At 40.5% G+C, this 15,821-nt stretch overlaps 1 long non-coding RNA gene across 1 annotated transcript in view; it reads left to right on the top strand.

The window, feature by feature from the left end:
- Positions 1-375: 375 nt before the first annotated feature.
- LOC140724962 (uncharacterized) overlaps positions 376-15,821 on the top strand; it is a 30,163-nt gene continuing 14,717 nt past the window's right edge. The window contains exon 1 of the long non-coding RNA XR_012098227.1: positions 376-421. This is a non-coding gene — a long non-coding RNA (uncharacterized lncRNA). The remainder of the gene's footprint in view (positions 422-15,821) is intronic.

The following is a 15,821-nucleotide window of genomic DNA, read 5'->3' as shown; positions in this document are numbered from 1 at the left end:
AGAGACAGAGAGAGAGAGAGATCTCAGAAAACAGCATTTTCTGTTTTAGCCTAGCATTTCCAACATTCACAGACTTTGCACAGATTTTACTGAGCTACAAAGTTATTTCAAAGTAAACCAATGTCCAAGCATTGGCATAATACAAGGAGGAAACGATGTAAGGCCAAAGCATGCAGAATGAAACAATAACTTATTTCACTCCTAAATCTGGAACTCCTTGGATATCTTGGATATCCAGGATAAGCAAAGGTCGAAAAAGGAAATTTACATCAGATATTGAGAAGCGGATATGAACGTTAATGATTGTCTAACACTGATGTCAGACTGACTGGTCTAAAATTACTCAATATGTCCTGCTCTCATTTGTAAACAAGAGAACAACACCAGCAGTTCTCCAGTCTATAACCAGAGGTCAAAAACTGTAAGTCACAGACTGATTTTTCCAAGATTTCTTTTAATCACCAGGGAGTTTATTCAACTTAGCTCATTTCAAGACAACATCCTTTAACTGTTTTTATTATGTTTAATATTTCACAATCTTCCTCCTTAACTACAGTACCCTTATTGTCCCTTTGTGTGAAGGCTGAAAATATGCATTCCCTGAGAAGCGAACCCGTATCTTCTTCTGTATAAAATTTATTGCTTTGATCTCTAAAAGGGCCTATTCTGTCCTTGGTCATTATTTATAAAACACCTTTGAGCTTTTCTTGATTTTATTTAACGTGACTTGCAATGCATTCTTCCTCTTCCTAAATTATTTTTAACACCACTTTTCAAGGCCTCCGAGGCTTTCTGACATGCTGCGTTCTCAGCACTTGACTTCGGGTTCATGTGGTTTTTTTGCCTTTTAACTGCTGCAGATATTTCCCAATACCCAGAGGGGTTCGGATTTGACAGTTCAAACCATCCGTTTTGAATCTAACCTGTTGAATAATTGTGTCGTTCTGACACGGGTTTACCATTGTCATCAGTCCAACTTAGCTAAATTATTTCTTTGGAGTAAAATGAATTGTCCCAGTTGACAACTTTAAAGCCGAGACTTCCATATCAAGTCTAAATGAATTATTTTTCCACCACCTAAATAATACTCCTACCATCTGCCCACTGTCTAGAACTGAAAATCTGGGTGGGGGGGGAGAAAACTGCAAATGCTGGATATCTAAAAAAAAACAGAAAATTCTAGAAGTACTCAGCTGGTCGAGAGGCATCTGTGAGAAGATTGAAGAGTTAATGTTACAGGTCAGTGACCCAAAAGAAGCTTGTTTACCTGCAGGGAGGCAGAAGAAGGGGTAAAACAGGGATGACCATGGAAGATAAAGCCATAAACAAGGTTATCTATCCAATGAATGAATGGAAGAAGTTAGAGAGTGGGGATATAGACAAGTCTAAAGACATACCGTTCAATGGTTTAATTGGTCGTTGGTTCCTTAAGATTGTCATGGCCAGGGGTGGTAGTGGGTATAAGCTCCCACTACCTATTAAATGTTCCCAATGGCATGCATCTCAAATAGCCTCTGAAAATCTCATTCAGCTCCAGGCCTTCACATGTGGCTTAGCTACTAAGCCCAGCAGAACCATTCTACTGACCGTTCTATTTCCAGAAGGGACAAAGGCAGATGAGGCTCATCAGCCATGGTTGGCAGCTCATCTAGGAGAAGGAAAACCCTGATCTCAAACCTCTGCTGCCTTGTGGCTATACCCACTCATGGGGAAGGCTTTGAGAGTAAACCAGATGGAAGAAGAGGTGCTGTTCCTCAAGCTGGTATTAGGCCTAGTTGTAACAGCACAGGAAGCCAGAAACCAACAGGCCTGACTGGGAGTGGGATGGTTCTCTGGGAATGAAGCACACATCAGTCATGTTTTCCTACTCTGCATTTCACAACTCCCCAACTCTCTTATCTATCTTGTTTTGAGTATGTTTTCTCTAACTGCTCCCATTCAATCATTGACCAGAAAATCTTTATTAAAGCCTATCTCTATGGCCATCGCAGTTCTACTCTATCAGAAATATTCCCCCACCCCATCAACAGCCCCCAGTTCTGACAAAGGGTCTCCAATCCAAAATGTTAACTCTCCTTTTCTTCTCCCAGATGCAGCCCAGCTTGCTGGGTGTTCCCAGCATGTTCCTGTTTTTTTCTCTGTCTGGCACTGTTTCCTCCCCCCCCCCCCCCCATTAGGTTTGTGACGTTCTGGTGAACAATTTTTTTTTTCATTTGCCGTCAGTGTGTTTATATATTTCTCTCAGTAACATTGGGAATTACCATGCATCTGCTGAATGTAATTGCTCTCTGTTTGTCCTTCATTTCAACCCATGAAGCCTACTTTGTTGAGTTTTCTGGCATGTAAATCCCACTCATAGCTGAAATTACTTCGTTGCCGAATATTGCAACACTTCCCCTACATTTTATTCCCTTTTGTCTTCTTTGAAAGCAGTTAATCTGGGAATAATCAACCCTGCTGCTCTCGATTAAGCTATGTGCCCACAGCAGACATGATATTCATTCTTCCCCATGCATACTTATGGCCTCAGTTCATCAGCCTCATTTCCTGGCCTTTAGCACAACATGCCGGCAAACTTTGCTGTGTTTTTTTCAGGCTTGGTTCCTTAGCCTTCCAAGTTTGTTTACCTGGCTTTGTTACCTTCCAACCTAACTTGATCTTTCTGCTTCCTGAAAATGTTCTGGGGACACTTCTCCCCCTGCCAGGGCAGAGTAACAGCTCACCTCGAGTACCAGCAAACCTATGAAATGTGGCCCTATCACTAATGCGGGTCACATCTCCTAAAGAACCATCCCAATAACCCAAGACTTCTCTCCTTCATCAACTCTTCGGTCATATGTTGAAATGCATGATTTTATTTCTTGCTGGTAGGTTTGCTAGCATGGTTCGGGAGGGTTTAAACTAATTTGCAAGGGGGATGGGACCCGGAGCAATAGAGCAGTGAAAGAAGTGCATGGAGTAAAGCCAGATCTAAGATATAGAGAGGCTTTGAGGAAAGAGCACCAAAACAAAGGGTATAAAGGTAGTAAGGTAGAAGGGCTAAAGTGTGTGTGTTTCAATGCAAGAAGCATCAGGAACAAAGGTGATAAACTGAGAGATTGGATACATACACGGAATTATGATGTATTGGCCATTACGGAGACTTGGCTGGCACCAGGGCAGGAATGGATTCTCAATAGTCCTGGATTTCAGTGCTTTAAAAGGGATAGAGAGGGGGGAAAGGGGGAGGAGGGGTGGCATTATTGGTCAGGGATACTATTACAGCTGCAGAAAAGGTGGGTAACGTAGCAGGATCCTCTTTTGAGTCAGTATGGGTGGAAGTCAGGAACAAGAAGGGAGCAGTTACTCTACTGGGGGTATTCTATAGGCCCCCTGGTAGCAGCAGAGATACCGAGGAGCAGATTGGGAGGCAGTTTTTGGAAAGGTGCAAAAATAACAGGGTTGTTATCATGGGTGACTTTAACTTCCCTAATATTGATTGGCACTTGATTGGTTCCAAGGGTTTAGATGAGACAGAGTTTGTTAAGTGTGTCCAGGATGGATTCCTGTCACAGTATGTTGACAGGCCGACTAGGGGGAATGCCATACTAGATCTAGTATAAGGTAATGAACCGGGTCAGGTCACAGATCTGTCAGTGGGTGAGCATCTGGGGGCCAGTGATCACCGCTCCCTGACCTTTAGCATTATCATAGAAAAAGATAGAATCAGAGAGGACAGGAAAATTTTTAATTGGGGAAGGGTAAATTAAGAGGCTATAAGGCTAGAACTTGCCGGTGTGAACTGGGGTGATGATTTTGCAGGGAAATGTACTATGGACATGTGGTCAATGTTTAAGGATCTCTTGCAGGATGTTAGGGATAAATTTGTCCCGGTGAGGAAGATAAAGAATGGTAGGGTGAAGGAACCGTGGGTGACAAGTGAAGTGGAAAATCTAGTCAGGTGGAAGAAGGCAGCATACATGAGGTTTAGGAAGCAAGGATCAGATGGGTCTATTGAGGAATATAGGGTAGCAAGAAAGGAGCTTAAGAAGGGGCTGAGAAGAGCAAGAAGGGGGCATGAGAAGGCCTTGGCGAGTAGGGTAAAGGAAAACCACAAGGCATTCTTCAATTATGTGAAGAACAAAAGGATAACAGGAGTGAAGGGACCGATTAGAGATAAAGGTGGGAATATGTGCCTGGAGGCTGTGGAAGTGAGCGAGGTCCTCAATGAATACTTCTCTTCAGTATTCACCACTGAGAGGGAACTTGATGATGGTGAGGACAATATGAGTGAGGTTGATGTTCTGGAGCATGTTGATATTAAGGGAGAGGAGGTGTTGGAGTTGTTAAAATATATTAGGACGGATAAGTCCCCGGGGCCTGACGGAATATTCCCCAGGCTGCTCCATGAGGCAAGGGAAGAGATTGCTGAACCTCTGGCTAGGATCTTTATGTCCTCGTTGTCCACGGGAATGGTACCAGAGGATTGGAGGGAGGTGAATGTTGTCCCCTTGTTCAAAAAAGGTAGTAAGGATAGTCCGGGTAATTATAAACCAGTGGGCCTTACGTCTGTGGTGGGAAAGCTGTTGGAAAAGATTCTTAGAGATAGGATCTATGGGCATTTAGAGAATCATCGTCTGATCAGGGACAGTCAGCATGGCTTTGTGAAGGGCAGATCGTGCCTAACAAGCCTGATAGAGTTCTTTGAGGAGGTGACCAGGCATATAGATGAGGGTAGTGCAGTGGATGTGATCTACATGGATTTTAGTAAGGCATTTGACAAGGTACCACACGGTAGGCTTATTCAGAAAGTCAGAAGGCATGGGATCCAGGGAAGTTTGGCCAGGTGGATTCAGAATTGGCTTGCCTGCAGAAGGCAGAGGGTCGTGGTGGAGGGAGTGCATTCAGTTTGGGGGGGTTGTGACTAGTGGTGTCCCACAAGGATCTGTTCTGGACCTCTACTTTTTGTGATTTTTATTAACGACCTGGATAAGGAGGTTGAAGGTGGGTTGGCAAGTTTGCAGACGACACAAAGGTTGGTGGTGTTGTAGATAATGTAGAGGGTTGTCAAAGATTGCAGAGAGACATTGATAGGATGCAGAAGTGGGCTGAGAAATGGCAGATGGAGTTCAACCGGGAGAAGTGTGAGGTGGTACACTTTGGAAAGACAAACTCCAAGGCAGAGTACAAAGTAAATGGCAGGATACTTGGTAGTGTGGAGGAGCAGAGGGATCTGGGAGTACATGTCCACAGATCCCTGAAAGTTGCCTCACAGGTAGATAGAGTAGTTAAAAAAGCTTATGGGATGTTAGCTTTCATAAGTCAAGGGATAGAGTTTAAGAAACGTGATGTAATGATGCAGCTCTATAAAACTCTAGTTAGGCCACACTTGAAGTACTGTGTCCAGTTCTGGTTGCCTCACTATAGGAAGGATGTGGAAGCATTGGAAAGGATACAGAGGAGATTTACCAGGATGCTGCCTGGTTTAGAGAGTATAGATTATGATCAGAGATTAAGATAGCTAGGGCTTTACTCTTTGGAGAGAAGGAGGATGAGAGGAGACATGATAGAGGTGTACAAGATATTAAGAGGAATAGACAGAGTGGATAGCCAGCACCTCTTCCCCAGGGCACCACTGCTCAACACAAGAGGACATCGCTTTAAGGTAAGGGGAGGGAAGTTCAAGGGGGATATTAGAGGAAGGTTTTTCACTCAGAGAGTGGTTGGTGCGTGGAATGCACTGCCTGAGTCAGTGGTGGAGGCAGATACACTAGTGAAAATTAAGAGACTACTAGACAGGTATATGGGAGGAATTTAAGGTGGGGGGGGGGTTATATGGGAGGCAGGGTTTGAGGGTCAGCACAACATTGTGGGCCCAAGGGCCTGTAATGTGCTGTACTATTCTATGTTCTATTTCTCTACTCATCAGTGCTGTGCACCAGGACTAGTTCAGAGTTTTCTTCATTGGATGCATTGTATTTTAATCTCTTTTCCAGTTCACTGTTATCAGTACAAATACTGACCACAAGAGCTGGCTGATTTTCTTAGCTTGTCCCAACTCAGTGGCATAGTTGACCAAAAACAGGAAAGCACCATAGAATCACAATTTTGCCAGCCCTATTACAACTACATACATTCACCTAATCTTCCTCCCATCCTCCCAAACGGCTCCTCTCCCCACCCCCAGCTGAACAGCTAAAGCATTTACTGTTCTACCATCGAGTCCAACTGTATTTCCAAGAGGAACTCACCCTCACCAATATTCCATGCTGAATACCAACTTAAGGGTAAGATCCAGAACGCCCCTCCACTTGCTGCCTGCCGTTTCATTCCTCTCTTTGCACACACATTTAAATTGTGTGGTACTCATTTCCTGAAGCACAGACATCATTCAAAATTCAAAACTTGCAGCTTGAGGGCTTCAGCTTCTGCAAACATTGTCGGCCAGGAACACGACAGTAGCTCAAGATTCATGTTTGTTGGAACTGAAGAACCTTGCTATGCCTCAGTTTACTAACAAGGTACTGGCCCTCTGGAGTCAATGTTCCCCTTGCAGAATTGAGCACAGAATTCAAGTAATTGAGGTGAAAAGGAATTGAAGTAACTTATTTCTAGTTAGAAAGTCGTGCAGGCAAAAATCCCTGATACACTTAAAAATTATACACATATGATGCTCCAGGACCAAACGAGAAACAAAGCGACACTCACATAATGCTGGAGAAATTCAGAAGGTCAGACAGCATCTATGGAAAAAGGTAAACAGTCAATGTTTTGGGCTGAGACCCTTCTTCAGGACTGCTTTAGGTCGGGGATAGTTCTTTAGACTGCAGCATGCACACGATGGAATGAACAGTCTCCATTATTTTCAATGCATATAGCTCAATGGACCTAAAAAACATTGTTATAGGTTTATTTTGCTAAAAGTACATGACTTGTTTGGAACAATGTTCCTTTTCATTTAAGATTGTTATCTAAATCTGTTCTCTATTATCATCTCATTTTAACAGCTGTTCTTTTAACATAAAAACAACCAACAAAGGGCCTTTGTAAAACTGGAAGATTTTCAGAAGAATGTGCTTTCTATTAGTGCTCACTCAGTCTTACTGGTAGATCTTTATTACTGCATCAGCAAACACACTTCCACCCCCTATCACCAGTCGTGGATAAAAAACATCAAAACTACAATATTTAGTTGAAAAGGATTCAATGAAAAGTATTTCAACATCTAAATAACAAATGATTGGAATTATTACAAGTATAATTTATTTGGACTGATCAATCATGTTCTATACAATATACATCTAAGTGAACATATGAAATATTATCTGATGCTCATGTGTTTTTTATATTTCTAAATAGCCCCCCCACTTCCCACCACCAAGAGCAGTCCCTATACATGAATAATTATTGTGCTTCACATTATATCCCAACTAGTGAGGGTGTCTCAATAAATCATCCGTATTCCTGCCTTATTTCATTAAAATTTCTTTTATGATACAAAGTACAAAAAATAAATGCTTATTTTTTCTCTCACCACAATGCATGAGGGGCACTACGCATTGTCATCATTACAGTGTGCCATAGAAGATTTGCAGATAAATAGTTGGCCTATTCAGAGGACAAGTCTGAATGCCAGCCATATTTTCTCTCCTTCTTACATGTGCTTTTCAGAACTTAACTGGAAACCTTACGCTGAAATAAAGCGGCAGATGAAGAAATACCCCGGATCTACAGCTGCGAAGCGTTAAACACACGATCAAGCGGCACCAGGGTTGCTGTACCTTATACCTGATAGCATCAAGCTTTGTCAGCAGACTTGTATCACTTGAACCACCTCAGACAAAAATTTCCATTTTCACATGATTTAGCTGGTTTGGTCATGATTACTTGGTAGCACTCACACCACAAAACAGCTGCGTAGTTGTAAACCCTTCCTGAAAGAGTGGAGCAAAAGATCTAGGTGAAAACTCCAAAACATTAGAATGGAGTAGAAAGAGTGACAGAGGTGAATTCTTGTAGATCAGATGGGAGACAATGGTCCTGTATTGTATGTCCCCCCAACAGGATGTAAAAGATGTCATGATCCTACTTAGCATAAACCCATTTTCCCCAGAGTCCAGACAGTTATCTCTTAACCAATATCATTTGCAAAGTGCATCTGGTCGTTAACACATCACTGCCTGTGGGATTTTACTGTGCAGAAATTACCACTGCATTACATAAGAGGCTACATTCAGAAGTTCAGCATTGATGGTGAACACCATGATCCCCTCAGTACTAATTGACAAGCTACAGAACCTGGGCCTCAGCAAATGGATCCAGTCTTCCTCATCAGGAGACCACAGTCCGTGCGGATCAGAAATAACATCTCCTCCTCACTGACAATCAGCTGGCCCACATCAAGGATGCACGCTTAAACCACTGCTCTACTCTCACTATGTCAGCTAAGCACAGTTCAAGCACTATCAATAAATTTGTTGATAAAATCTCAGATGGTATTGAGGAGGCTTACAGAAGCGAGATAGAATTAGTGTCATGACAACATCTTTACACCTGGTGTCAGTAGGATCAAGGAGTTGATTGTGGACCAGGAAGGGGGAGTCCAGGAAAGAAGCACCAGTCTTCATGGAGGGATCAGCATGAATGGATGAGCAGTGTCAACGTTCTGAAGATCTACCCCAGGCCCAACATATCAATGTAATTACAAAGAAGCAGCAACATTTAATTAGGAGTTTGAGGAGTCTTGATATGTCACCAAAGACTCTTCCAGATTCCTACATTTGTACTGTGGAGAGCATTCTAATTGGTTGCATCACTGCCCGGCCTGAAGGGACCACTGCACAGGATTGAAAAAGGCTGCAGGAAATTGCAAACTCAGTTGGCTCCATCACGGGCACTGCACCCCCGACCCCACCCCCCCCCCCACCCCAGCGTCAAGCACATCTTCAAAAGGCAATGCTTCAAAAAAGCAGCATTCATCATTAAGGACCCCATCATCCAGGACATGCTCTCTTCTCATTGCTACCATCAAGATGGTGGTACAGGACTGTGAAGACACACAATCAATGTTTTAGGAACAGTATCTTCCCCTCTGCCATCAGATTACTGAATGGACAATGAACCCTTGAACAATAATGCTACCTCACTACTTTTTGACAATTTCATGACAATTTCATGTCAATTTCATGACATATGAACATAGAATAGTACAGCACAGTGCAGGCCCTTCGACAGACAATGTTGTGCCGACCCTTAAACCCTGCCTCCCATATAAACCCCCACCTTAAATTCCTCCATATACCTGTCTAGTAGTCTCTTAAATTTCACTAGTATGAAATAATATGCCAAAGATATTAAACCTGATTCTGATAGACTATAAATAAAGTGCATTATAATATATGCAAACATTAACAATAACGAATTTCAAGGTGCTTCTACCTCCAAGAAGGCCACTCTACCTTACTCAGTAATAAAATACTACACATGACCAGGAGTGAGGAATAGTAAGGTGGAATTCCGGGCCACATTTGAGCTCCCTAGATGTGTGCGTAAGTTCTCAGTTCAAATAATGCAGAAATCAGTCCAAAAAAAATTGCAGCATTTCCTGAACTTTTTGTTTTTATTTCAAAATATCACTGGAGTAATGGCAATCAAAATCCATAGTTTTATTTTTCCCCACTGAAATTAGTTACTTTATACAAAAAATGAGGTACATAAGATAAAGTACATCCTGCAAAGCAAATTATTGCAAGTGAAAATTTACAATTTGACCAGAGTTAAGCATACAACTCTGATCACCACAGTGCAGGAGTGATGTAACAATACACAAAGAGGAAGATAGCAGATTCCTGCCAAGGCTAGAGATTGATAATCAGGAGGAACAGAAAACTAAGGCATTTGTTCCTTCATGTTTGCGCTACCGTTCACTAAGATCATGCTTAATCTTCTAACTCAGCACCAATTCCCTGCACTAACTGTGTATCCCTCTAATCCCTTACTATTTAAAAATCTATCAGTCTCTATCTTGAATAAACTCTGCAGCCCTCCTAGGTAAAGAGGTTTCTTCCTGTCTGAGTCCTGAAAGGCAAGGCACTGATCTTGAGTCAGTGACCTCTGCTTCTGGACACCCTAGCCAAGGAGAACATCATCCTTGCATCTACCCTGTGGAGCTCCTGAAGAATTTTGTGTATTTCAATGAGAAGATCACTCATTCTTCCAAATTTCAGAGACTACAGCCTCAGCCTTCTTAACTCTTTCATACAAGATATATGTCACCTCCAGTACTCAGGCTGGTGAACCTTTGCTGCACTTCCTCAATAGCAACCACATCCTTCCTTGGGCAAGTTAGACAACATCTGGTCATAATAAGAGTTTTAAATAATTGGAGAAAGTTGTCTCTAATCTTCAAAATTACCACGCATTCCCACCCTGCTTTCTATCTATTAATACGTAATCCATGGTAGTATATTAGTCACAATAATGTACACTCCAATGTTAATAATCTTTTTGTGTAGAATCTTAATAAAGACCTTTAGAAAGACCACATATATTAACTCATTACTCGTACTTGTTTTGCTTGTTTTAACTATAATATCAAAAATTTAGACTTCTCAAACATAATTTCTCTTTCATAAATCCACAATGATTAGGTGTAATCCTATGATTCTCTAAGAGCCAAGTCACTACTTCTTTGATAATTGATTTCAGCATATTCCTGTCACACTAATTGGCCAATAGTTCTAATGAAAATTCCTTGGCATGAAAAAACATCTCTGTTCCCTTTCCACAGTTGCTTCCTGATCAGCTGAGTTTTACCAGCATTTGTTTAAAATGTCCTGACGAAGGGTCTCGGCCGGAAACGTCGACAGTGCTTCTCATTATAGATGCTGCCTGGCCTGCTGCGTTCCACCAGCATTTTGTGTGTGTTGCTTTACCAGCATTTTCTGTTCTTATTTCAGATTTTTTAAATGTTCATACTCTATGGTTCCCAGTTTTCACTTTCCTTCCCAACATTACATACTACATGTTGGGTATTTAACATTTCAGTTATACTGTATTTCAGTAATCATGTATATATATTGATTGATTAAGCATTCTTGTTTGTTTAAGTAATCCATTACAGGTTATATGTACAAATACGTGAATTACATACTTCACCACACTATCATGTGATACGTACACACCTCGCTTAAAGTAAACGTGAAGTTAGACCCACATTCCCAGACTCCTGTGACTTCCTTTGAATTAGTTTAATGTTTTTAAGCTACAAAGCACAACATTGGTGGCAAGTTATTTTTTAAACGAGCCTGAGATAAATATCGACCTGTTGAAAGCACAGCGAGATGTTCAAACGAAAAAAAACAGGGCGAGTTGAAAACGCAGCCCAGCAGAAATGTGCGGAGACAATTGAGTTTGTTTCAGATAAAAAAGCATTGCAGCACATGTTCTTCAAAAGTGAAGACATGATCAAGTTTTTTTGAAGTCAGAATTCATGGGTTCATAAAGAGTGAGTGCTGGGTGATAGTAATAATTTTAAAAAGAGCAGAAATGGCTGGCTACGTCAAAAAGATTCACAAATTTTATTATACAACAGGTAACTGACTCATGCATACTCAGCTAATTCAACGATATTTTGAAATAGCCAGTGCGAAACAAGTATCAATTTTGCTGAGTGTATTGGGTTTACAGGTATAGAATTTGCTTCGAAGTTTGACTGCTCCAGCTAAACCTTCCAAAATTAGCTTTACTGATATTGTCAAAGTAATGCATGAACATTTAGAACTGAAGCCATTGTGGATTTCAGAATGCTCTAGGTTTCATAAATGGAATTTTAAAATTCATTTTAAAAGTTAATTTTAGCGTGTATGACCGAATTGAAGAAGTTGTCTCAGCATTGTCAGTTCAGTTACATTCATTATGTTGCACTGAGGGATTGTTTAGTTTGTGGAATCTTACAAGAAAGCATTCAAAAATGGTGGCTAACTGAAGCACAACTTATAAAGAGCAGTTGATATCACTGTTTCAATGGAAACCACAGACAAAGATGCAATTGGGTTGCAGTCAGGAATGAAAGTGAGCGTGAACAAAATCTCAACATCTAAACAGAAACCGGCCTGGCCATACAAATTGTGTTATCATTGTGGCAGGGGCTCACATTCACCAGACCAATACAGATTTAAATGCCAAACTTGTAGAAAATGCAACAAAGTAGGTCACATACAAAGAGTATGTCGGGTAGATAAGAATACATACATGGACTGCTCAGGGAAGAGAGAAAGCTAAAATGACCAGTTGCAATTTCGAAAGAGCATTAATCTGCATGCTATTGAGGAAAAAGCTGATAATGACAAGAGTGATTCAGGACTGAATAGCCTTAAGATTTACAGTGTGAAAATTAACAATAGACAAGCAATACGGCCTATGCCAGAAGTGGCAGGCAAATTAATTGAAATGGAATTGGACACTGGCCCAGCTGTTTCAGTCATTCCACAAAATGAGTTTGAAAGGCATTTAAAAGATAATAAACTGAAGCTAGCATATATCCAACTAAGAACTTATATTGGAGAAAAGCTAACTTCTGTGGGAATGACATTAATAACAGTGAAACAACCAACAAGCCAAACTGAGCTTGTATGTGGTAAAAACAGGAAGACCTGTTGTGGGCCTTCATTGACTGAGACAGCTACAGCTTGATTGGAGATCCATCTGTCTATAATAAAGTGAACTGCATGCCATATCCCTATAATAAAGTGAACTGAAAGCGAATTAAGAAAGGTAGTGGGTGATGCAGCAACTTTCTCCATGCTGAACACCATTACCATTGCCCAACAGAGGACAAACTGTTGTTGGTGCTGGTTGGAAAGCATATTGGACCAAGGAAGAACCACGCAGCTCAAACAAATCATGAAAGTAGCGAAAGCAGTGGTCCGACAACAACAGATTTTGTAGGTAACATATCTGAGAAAACTTTTGATAATATTAATCAGGCAGTGACTTGAGAAATGTGGCTTGGTTTTAAGCTGTAAGTTCAAGGAGCTTCAGGAAAGTCAGCTTTTGTGAGTATAAAGATCCAGAATCTACTCTGCGTGCATTAAGGTTATTGCATGAACCTCAAGTGGAAGACAAAAAGCTGCTTGTAAAAGTAAATGCAAAGACAGTTCATCAGATGCTATTGTGGCTGAGGAAACTAAGGGGAGAGATGAGATCGTAAAATGATCTACGAGGAGTGATTGATAAGTTTGTGGCCGAAGGTAGAAGGAGTTAATTTTAGAAAACCTAGCACATTTATTTTTCAACATAGTCCCCTCCTACATTTAAACACTTAGTCCAGCAGTCGTGGAGCATATGAATCTTGGACCTCAAGAAAGTGTCCATGGCAGGGGTGATTGATAAGTTCGTGGCCTAAGGTAGAGGGAGATGAGTTATACAGCTCTCATTACATGCACATGCAGTTCAACTCTTTGAGTGATTATGCAGAAAGTTTGAAGTTAATAACTCATAGGGGTGATTGATGAGTTTGTGGCCTAAGGCAGAAAGAGATGAGTTATTGACTTCAAACTTTCTGCATAATCACTCAAAGAGTTGAACTGCATGTGCATGTAACGAGAGCTGTATAACTCATCTCCTTCTACCTTAGGCCACAAACTTATCAATCACCCCTGCCATGGACACTTTCTGGAGGTCCAAGATCTGTATGCTCCACGACCGCTGGGCTAAGTGTGTAGATGTAGGTTTTCTAAAATTGACTCCTTCTACCTTAGGCCACGAACTTACGAATCACCCCTCGTAGAAGGATTAATAAGAGAGTACTCTAGTGAATTAAATGCATCTTCCCAAGATCAAGAGGCACAAACTAGAAGAAAAAGAAGAAAAAAAGTGGCTAACCTCTATCAGAACTGCTTCCTGCAGTCTCAGTTAACCAGAACCTGAGATTGTTTCAGAGCCACAAGTCTCACCTACAGAGCAGAGTGATCCCCTTGTCAGGAAAGATGTTGCCCCTCAACAGTAAGAAGTCCTCCACAGCGATTAAATCTTTAGGCCTGAATGGGACAACTAAAATAATTTACTATACTGTGGATGTCTGTATATAGTAGTTGCACAATATAATATACTTTGTATATTCTTGAGATGCATTCTCTACTGAGTTGAAGTTTACAGCTAAGCAGGGAGCAGTGTATTTAATATTTCAGTTATATTTGAGTAATTTTGTATATATGCTGGTTGATTAAACATTCTTTGTTGTTTATATAATGCCTTGTTAATTTGAATAATCCACATGTATAAATACATCATCATGCCACCACATGATACATGCGTGCCTCACTCAAAGTAAACACAAAGTTAGACCCACATTCCCAGCTCCTGTGACTTCCTTTGAATTAGTTTAATGCTTTGAAGTTACAAAACATAATACTGCCTTTGGAAAGTGGATGAGAAAATGAGAAGCTTCAACATAGTGTTAACGTAGTTGGTGGAAGGATTAAGGGAGAATTGAGGAAAAGTATTTACAACAAAGGCTTATGGGAAGGTTTTGGAACTCAGTGTCTGAAAAGTGGCTAAGGCAGAAAATGTCACCAGTTTTTATTATTACATGTTTTGGTGTTTTAATGCTGTTACAGATCAGATGCAAAGAAATATGATGAGCTCTTTTTGCCTAGTATGGACCGGATGAGCCAAACGGTCTTATGTAGCACCGAATATTTGTACGATTCCAGTATACCCCGTATACCCAGTATCTGACATGTCTATTGCTTCAATAATAAAAGCCCAGACCAAACCAGTATTTTTAGAAAATCAAGTTAAAAACAAAAGCACATACAATTCAGTTCATACAGATTTGAAAGAAATATTAGCTCAGATCCCGCTATCCATACACTTTTGCAAATATTTGCTCTATCTTAATAAAGCTCTTGAACTGTCATGCGGTAGCTATTCAACTTGGGATACAGCAAAATGTGGATTACGGCAAGGCTTCACCCTTCTCATCTGCTCCGAATTACTTCTGTATTAATGAATATAAAGTATACTCCCATCATTCGCAATTTACAACTCAAGGGCCTTCACTGCAGTTTCTGTTTATGCAGCAGGAAACAAGCATCGCTTGCTATCACTTGTACAGTTATCCTGTGATCTATCTGTGAAATGATCAATCAAAAGCTTATCCTTGCTGGTGAATGATGATGCTGAATAAACATTGAACTGAGATCTGCTTAAAGTCAACAGTGGGTTCTTTCAAGAAAACTTGTATCTGATCAAAATCTTTAACTTACCACTTACTGATTTGCTTCGCAGACTTTAAAATGGCAATGACAAAACAAAGAACGATACATCTCAAGGAGATGAAAGTATTAGACCTTAATTACTATCATTACAGTTTTTATAAAGTTTTTATTCCTCTTTCCAAGAGTCACTTCATTTCCTGTCAGAGTCGCCTTATAATGCTGTACCTAGTATCACATATCTATATAATTATATAAATTAAGCTTCAGTATATACAGTCACACTCAAGTTATTTGTACATTGTGTTTTGTAAGATTGCTTCTATATTTATATTTATTGTGTTTTTATGCTGCATCAGAACTGGAGTAACAATCATTTTGTTCTCCTTTACACTCCTGTACTGAGGAATGACTAACTTGAATTTTGAAGTTGATCATTAATAATTGAAAATGAGACAACCAAAGTGTTCCTATACCAAACAAAGGACAATATCATGACATAGTAATGTTCAGTGCAACATTACCTTGTTATTAAATGTCAGTTTAGCTTATGAGCTCAAGCGAAAAGCATTCATAAAACAAACTTTAAAATCTGCCTCTCTTCTTTCACAAAAAATCTCTGCT

This window comes from Hemitrygon akajei, chromosome 3, assembly GCF_048418815.1.
Source record: "Hemitrygon akajei chromosome 3, sHemAka1.3, whole genome shotgun sequence".
In the NCBI taxonomy this organism is placed as follows: Eukaryota; Metazoa; Chordata; class Chondrichthyes; order Myliobatiformes; family Dasyatidae; genus Hemitrygon; species Hemitrygon akajei.
Note: the sequence above shows the minus strand (reverse complement) of the source record. Positions and strands in the feature narration are given on the sequence as shown.